Raw genomic sequence first — 7,286 nt, forward strand, 5'->3', positions numbered from 1 at the left:
ATCACATGACCTGGACGCTATTGAGGTAAATTGCTAATATTTACATATAAAAATTTATTAAAAAATATGTAGGTGTAAAATGTAAAAACAAGAGGTGTGTCTCATGCGGACAGTGGAGCACAATGATTCCACACTGATTCTGAGTCAATTGATCACATGACCTGGAAGCAATTGAGCTTAAATGCTAATATTTACATCTAAAAATTAATTAAAAATATGAACAGATTCAAAATGTAAAAACAGAGTGTATCTCATGCAGCCAGTGGAGCACAATGATTCCACACTGATTAAGAGTCAACTGATCACATGACCTGGAAGCTATTGAGCTAAATTGCTAATATTTACATATAAAAATTAATTAAAAATATGAACAGATTCAAAATGTAAAAAAAGAGGTGTATCTCATGCAGCCAGTGGAGCACAATGATTCCACACTGATTTTGAGTCAATTGATCACATGACCTGCAAGCTCTTGAGCTAAAATGTTAATATTTACATACACACATTAATTAAAAATATGAATAGATTTAAAATGTAAAAACAAGAGGTGTATTGTCATGCAGCCAGTGTAGCACAATGATTCCACACTGATTTTGAGTCAGTTGATCACATGACCTGGAAGCTATTGTGCTAAAATGCAAATATATAGATATACAAATTCATTAAAAATATCAACAGATTCAAATGTAAAAACAAGAGTTGTATCTCATGCAGCCAGTGGAGTACTGTGATTCCACACTGATTAAGAGTCAACTGATCACATGACCTGGAAGCTATTGAGCTAAAATGCTAATATTTACATATAAAAATTAATTAAAAATATGAACAGATTCAAAATGTAAAACAAAGAGGTGTATCTCATGCAGCCAGTGGAGCACGATTCCACACTGATTTTTGAGTCAATTGATCACATGACCTGCAAGCTCTTGAGCTAAAATGTTAATATTTACATCTAAAAATTAATTAAAAATATGAACAGATTCAAAATGTAAAAACAAGAGGTGTATCTCATGCAGCCAGTGGAGTATTGTGATTCCCAAGGGCGCAATTTAGAACTAGAAATTGGGGGGGGGGACAAAGTGCGAGGCCCGCAGGGCCGAAGCCCATATGCCGCTTTAGGCCCCCAGAAGCCATCGGTTTCTAGATGAGCTCAGATGCATTCTCAGCATCCAGAACAGTAATTTTAATGTTTTGAGAAGACCATAAATTGGACACCATTTGACTTATGCAATTTGAAACTGTGGATATAAGTACTTTATTCTGAGAATAGCCAGCACTGATTTTATTAACATCCTGGTGTAAATAAGGTATCACCACATGTGTAGAACTCAAAAAGAATGATAAGTTGAGTTTTCCTTAAAAAAAACAACTGCAATGTGGTAAAATGTATTCATAAATATGAAAGAACAGGCTCTTAATAATTATTAACTATCGCATACTGTATTTTTTTTCTCAAGATTTGTTTTTGCATAAGTTTGAAAAAACAACAGATCATAAGTTTAGGATAAATTACTTATCATGAATTTAATTTTCGAAGTGGCACTCATGACAACACTCATACTGAACATAATTTTGCTTTTGGAGATCAAGCAATAATTGCAGATGGGCTTTCTGAGGTCCCAGATAGCTTTTCTGATTTCCTTTTCTAACTTTCAGAATTTAGTAAATTAGCATATGGTCCATTGATACTTATGTGTAGACAGTAATCCCTAGAGGCAACTATTTTTGGTTTCAAACCTGGGCAAATGCAATCCCAGAAAATTCCGAATGTGACAAACAAGAAACAGGTGTTGTAAACAAGACAATGCTGCTAAAAATACAAACTTGCAGAAACAAAGATACTATTCTGACATGGTTTTGCACATAAGACTGACATGGTTTGCACATAAGACTGGCATAGCATGTTTCAAGTACACACATATATGTCAGAAGGTGGGGGGGGAACATACCATATTCTGCCCCCCCGGTTGAAAAGGTGGCTGGGGACAGGTCCCCCTATCCCCCACCAAATTGCGCCCATGGTGATTCCACATGGATTTTGAGTCAATTGATCACATGACCTGGAAGCTATTGAGCTAAAATGATAATATTTACATATAAAAATTATAAAAAATATGAATAGATTTAAAATGTAAAAACAAGAGGTGTCTCATGCAGCCAGTGAAGCACAATGATTCCGCACTGATGTTGAGTCAATTGATCATATCACCTGGAAGCTATTGAGCTAAAATGCTAATATTTCTTCTTTTCTTCGGCTGTTCCCGTTAGGGGTCGCCACAGCAGATCAATCGTTTCCATCTCACCCTGTCCTCTGTATCTTCCTCTGTCACACCAACCACCTGCATGTCCTCCCTCAGCACATCCATAAACCTCCTCTTTGGTCTCCCTCTTCTCCTCCTGCCTGGTGGCTCCATCCTCAGCATCCTTCTCCCTATATACCCTGGGTCCCTCCTCTGCACATGTCCAAACCATCTCAATCTCGCCTCTCTGACTTTGTCTCCAAACCGTCCCACCTGAGCTGTTCCTCTGATATGTTCATTCCTAATCTTGTCCATTCTTGTCACTCCCAAAGAGAATCTCAACATCTCAGCTCTGCCACCTCCAGCTCTGCCTCCTGTCTTTTTGTTAGCCACTGTCTCTAAACCATACAACATAGCTGGTCTCACTACTGTCTTGTAAAATTTCCCCTTCACTCTTACTGATATTCTTCTGTTACAAATTACTCCTGCCACCTTTCTCCACCCACTCCACCCTGCCTGCACTCTCTTCTTCACCTCTTTACCACACTCTCCATTACTTTGAACAGTTGACCCCAAATATTTAAATTCATCTACTTTCACCACTTCTACTCCTTGTAACTGCACTATTCCACTGGGCTCCCTCCCATTCACACACATGTACTCAGTCTTGCTTCTACTGACTTTCATTCAGCTTCTCTCCAAAGCATATCTCCACCTCTCCAGACTAGACTCAACTTGCTCTCTACTCTCACTACAAATCACAATGTCATCTGCAAACATCATAGTCCATGGGGACTCCTGTCTGATCTCATCCGTCAACCTGTCCATCACCACTGCAAACAAGAAAGGACTCAGAGCTGATCCTTGGTGTAATCCCACCTCCACCTTGAATGAGTCTGTCATCCGGTTGTTAAGCCCTGACGTAACGCATCACGTGATAAATCTGTTTCCGGATCCAAAGACCTCCAAGTTTACAATTAAAATTACGTCTGTATGATCCTTTTAAAGATTTACACTTTAAGTTTAGTTTGTGTTTACATTGTGCGCAAACCTCCGTCCCTCTCTTCTCCGCCTCCACCTCCATTAACGCATTTGTCTGGCTCTATGGTCGGAACACTTAATAATTTTTTTTCTTTTACTTTACATATTTTATTATGCACACGTAAAATATACATGTCTTGTTAATAAAAAATTATTTATTACAATAAACAGGATGTTAAAGTGCAAACTTCACTTTCTCCCCGAACGACATGAACAGGAAGCGATCGCAGCTCGCAGCAACTCCCATTGAAAATAACGGAGAAACAACCTGAGCGTCTGACATTTTTACATAAAACAACGCAGTACCAACGTCTAAAAACCCAGTTAATGTATCCAGGAGAGTTTAAGGCACAATATACAAAAAGTTTTATGTTGCGATGTTAATGCTGTTGTCCGTGTACAACGGTGTAAGTGCAGCCTGATCAGATCGTCTCAGTGCAGTTCTCAATGTTAGGGGGAGGAGCTAAGATGGCGGAGTGAGTGGCAGACTTTTTGCAGGCTCTCTTAGTAAAAGTTTATATAGTCCTTGAAATGTGACATCGTCATGCTGTAACTCCTTAAATACAAAGACTGAAGTAAAAACGGAACTCTTAAGCTGACTGCCGATAAGCTCCAAGCCTTGAATTTTACTTTGAAACTCTATTATTATCGTTGGAGAGATCTGCTAAGATTACTGCTAGCATGAGTGACCATAACTATGTTCTGGCAGGGCTACACGAGGCGTGTGATGACTGTGATATCGAAGAAATAGAAGTGGATCAATCTTCGAAACAACAGAAAGTCAACCTCAGCCACACACCAAGTAAAAGCCCACATCCCCTCCCAAACAAAGGAAGCAAAATGAATTAGAAGAAAGCACCGGAGCAGCGATTCTTCATGCTGTCCAAGCCTTGACTAAAAAGATGGAAGAACAAACTGAACTTTTAAAATGTTTTGAAAAATGCATCGAAGACAGCACAGCTGCAGCTAAAGAAAACAAAAGGGAAATTATCAAAGTGCAAAATGAAATACATGCTTTGCAGAAACAAAACCAATCCATGAGGCGTGCATTGGAGGAGCAAGCCCGATACAAGAGAAGATGGAACCTGAGGTTGACTGGTCTGCCAGAGAAAGATGGAGAAGACATTGGCATTCTAACGAGAGTGGTACCTATTTCTGTCGAACGATTGTGGGATGTGGTGCATACAGTGCATCGCATGGGTAAAAAAGGGAATGCTGCTACGTCTAACAACATAGCAAGATCAGTCATCATCCAGTTTGCCATGAGAACCATGCGAGATGATGTATGGAGGAGATCGAAGGATGCCAAAGTGTGCAAGGAACTAGAAATACGGTTTAAAGAAGATTTCTCAAAAGAGGATCGTGAGGCTCGTAGCAAGCTGTGGCCGCTGGTGGAAGAAGCAAGAAGAAAGGGGAAACAAGCTTTCTTGAAGGAGGGATATGCGATGATTGATAACCAAAGAATAGACTCAACTTAGGCAAGTTAACGGCTCTAAGGTCTAATGTGAGGTTGATTGTTTAGCATGCTGCCCTAAAGTTTTTGAGGGTTATAGCGCACATATGAGGTAATTTTTTATAAAGACTAATTTAGTTACTCATTCCTGCACATCAGCTAAACCTTGTGTTTTCCTTCAAAATTAATCGTTCAATGCTATTATTTATTTCCTTAAACACTAGGGGGCTAAGGGACAATGTAAAGCGAAAGGCTATTATTCTTTTTTGTAAGGAGCAAAAGGTTAATTGTGTTTTTCTTCAATAGACTCATTCAGTCAAAGATGACTCAACATTTTGGAAAAGTCAATGGGGGGACAGTCTTTTTCTTAGTCATGGTACATGACAATCAGCAGGCGTGATGATTTTGTTGAACAGATTTCCTGGTAATGTAATTGACTATAAAAGTGATGATATGGGCCATTGGGTAATGGTGGTTGCTGAAATTAATGGAGTAAACTACATCTTACTGTGTGTCTACGGGTTTAACAGAAAAGTACAGAATAAATTGTTTTATTCATCGTTGAGTAATAGGGTGGAAGGATGGAAGACACATTAACAACTGATAAAGTTATTATTGGAGGGGATTTTAATACAGTCCCGGATCTCTGGTTAGATCGTATGCTACTAAAACAAATTGTCACAATTATGATGTAACTATTCTACAATTAGTCACAAATTTAGAGTTGACAGATTATTGGAGAATGCAGAATCCCAGTACGCAGTAGTATACTTGGTTTAATGCCGCAAATAATGGTCAGTGCTCTAGATTATTATTGGCTAATCTCAGACAATTTGATTAACGTGTGTCTAAATGTGAAATTTCTGCTTCTCCTTTAACGAATCATTGTGTTGTAGCTTTATCTCTGTTCTTGTATGGATATGAGCCTGTGCCAAACTATATCTGGAAATTTGTGTTACTACAAAATGTTCCTTTCTGTTCTAAAGTTAAACAACTACTTGAAGAAATTGAGGGCTTGGATATGTCAAATCTAAGCAAATGGGAATGGTTTAAATTTCAGGTAAAGAAGATGGCAATTAATACCAGTAAACAGATATGTAAGCTTAAAAAAATAAAACAACAAGATATTATAAAGAACATTAATCAGTTGTGCAGCAAATCAAATTTAGCTGAAGATGAAAAAACTAATTTGAACAACTTGATACTCTTTATCTGGAAAAAGCCAAGGCTGCTTTTGTACGTTCAAGAGCCCGTTGACAAGTCAAAAAGAAAATTCAAAAATTGAATATAATGGTAAAGTGAGTGATAATCAAATGAATATTGATGAGGAAATAAGTATGTTTTATAGCAACTTGTATAACTCTCAGTTCTCAGAGTCAGGTTGCTCTTTACTTTTAGAGAAAATTGGCCGATTAAAAAAAAAGATGGACGATGACTTTAATAACAACATGGAAAATGATCTTAAAATCGAAGAATTAGATAGGGCAATAACAAACATGGCAAAAGGAAAGTCGCCAGAAGTTGATGGGCTAACTACTGAGTTTTATTTGTTCTTTTGGAGCGAAATAGTATTATTGCATAAAGCCTTTAAAGAATGTATATCAGAAACTTGTCTGCCACTATGAAACATGGTCTCATAACATTAATTCCAAAACCTAATAAAGATTCACTCCTGTTAGACAATTGACGACCAATAACACTTCTATGTAACGATTACAAGTTGTTGGCACATGTCTATGCGAATCGACTAAATGAGGGCTTAATGACTCTAATTGATGAATCCCAATCAGCATTCATTAAAGGCAGGAATATCCATAACCACACAAGACTAATATTAGATATGTTGGACTTCAATGAATTTATATTCAATGAGAGTCTTATACTATTCCTTGACTTTTACAAGGCTTTTGATACAGTTGAGCATTCCTTCCTATTAAAAGCACTTAATTTCCTAGGTTTTGGAGAAAGTTTCTGCAATATAGTACAGATGTTCTATACTGATATATACAGTTCTGTTGCCCTGAATCCAGGAATGAGTCCTACGTTTAAGGTGTTGCGGGGCATCCGACAAGGATGCCCTATCTCTCCTAAATTATTTATTTTGACTACTCAACTATTAGCACTGCTCATTAATAATAGTCAGGAATTAATTGGTATTACGATGACAAAGATTTGACAAAGAATTCAAAATTAGCCAGTTTGCTGATGATACAGCCATCTTCCTCAAAGATAAATGTATGGTTGAAAAAGCTTTAAGCATAATTAATATTTTTTCTAATGCATCAGGGCTACTCCTTAATACTAAAAAGTGTGAATTGCTTCCTTTACATACATGCACAGATTCTTCTATTGCTTCAATTAGAGTCGAATCTGAAGTTAAATACCTTGGACTAACAATGTCCAAAAACATACTCAGAAGAGGACACCAATATCGCTGTCCGAATATCAGATATGAAAAGAAAATTTAGCCAATGGTTATCCAGAGACCTAACCATTTTTGGCAGAGTGATTCTTTCCAAAGCAGATGGCATTTCAAATTTGATCTACCCTTG

General features: G+C 37.6%; 1 long non-coding RNA gene across 1 annotated transcript; it reads left to right on the top strand.

Moving 5' to 3' along the window:
• Positions 1-509: 509 nt before the first annotated feature.
• LOC117527084 lies at positions 510-857 on the top strand. Its single transcript, XR_004565429.1, has 2 exons — positions 510-547; positions 700-857. It is a non-coding gene; the product is annotated as an uncharacterized LOC117527084 (long non-coding RNA).
• Positions 858-7,286: the final 6,429 nt, after the last annotated feature.

Source organism: Thalassophryne amazonica, chromosome 15 (assembly GCF_902500255.1).
Source record: "Thalassophryne amazonica chromosome 15, fThaAma1.1, whole genome shotgun sequence".
In the NCBI taxonomy this organism is placed as follows: domain Eukaryota; kingdom Metazoa; phylum Chordata; class Actinopteri; order Batrachoidiformes; family Batrachoididae; genus Thalassophryne; species Thalassophryne amazonica.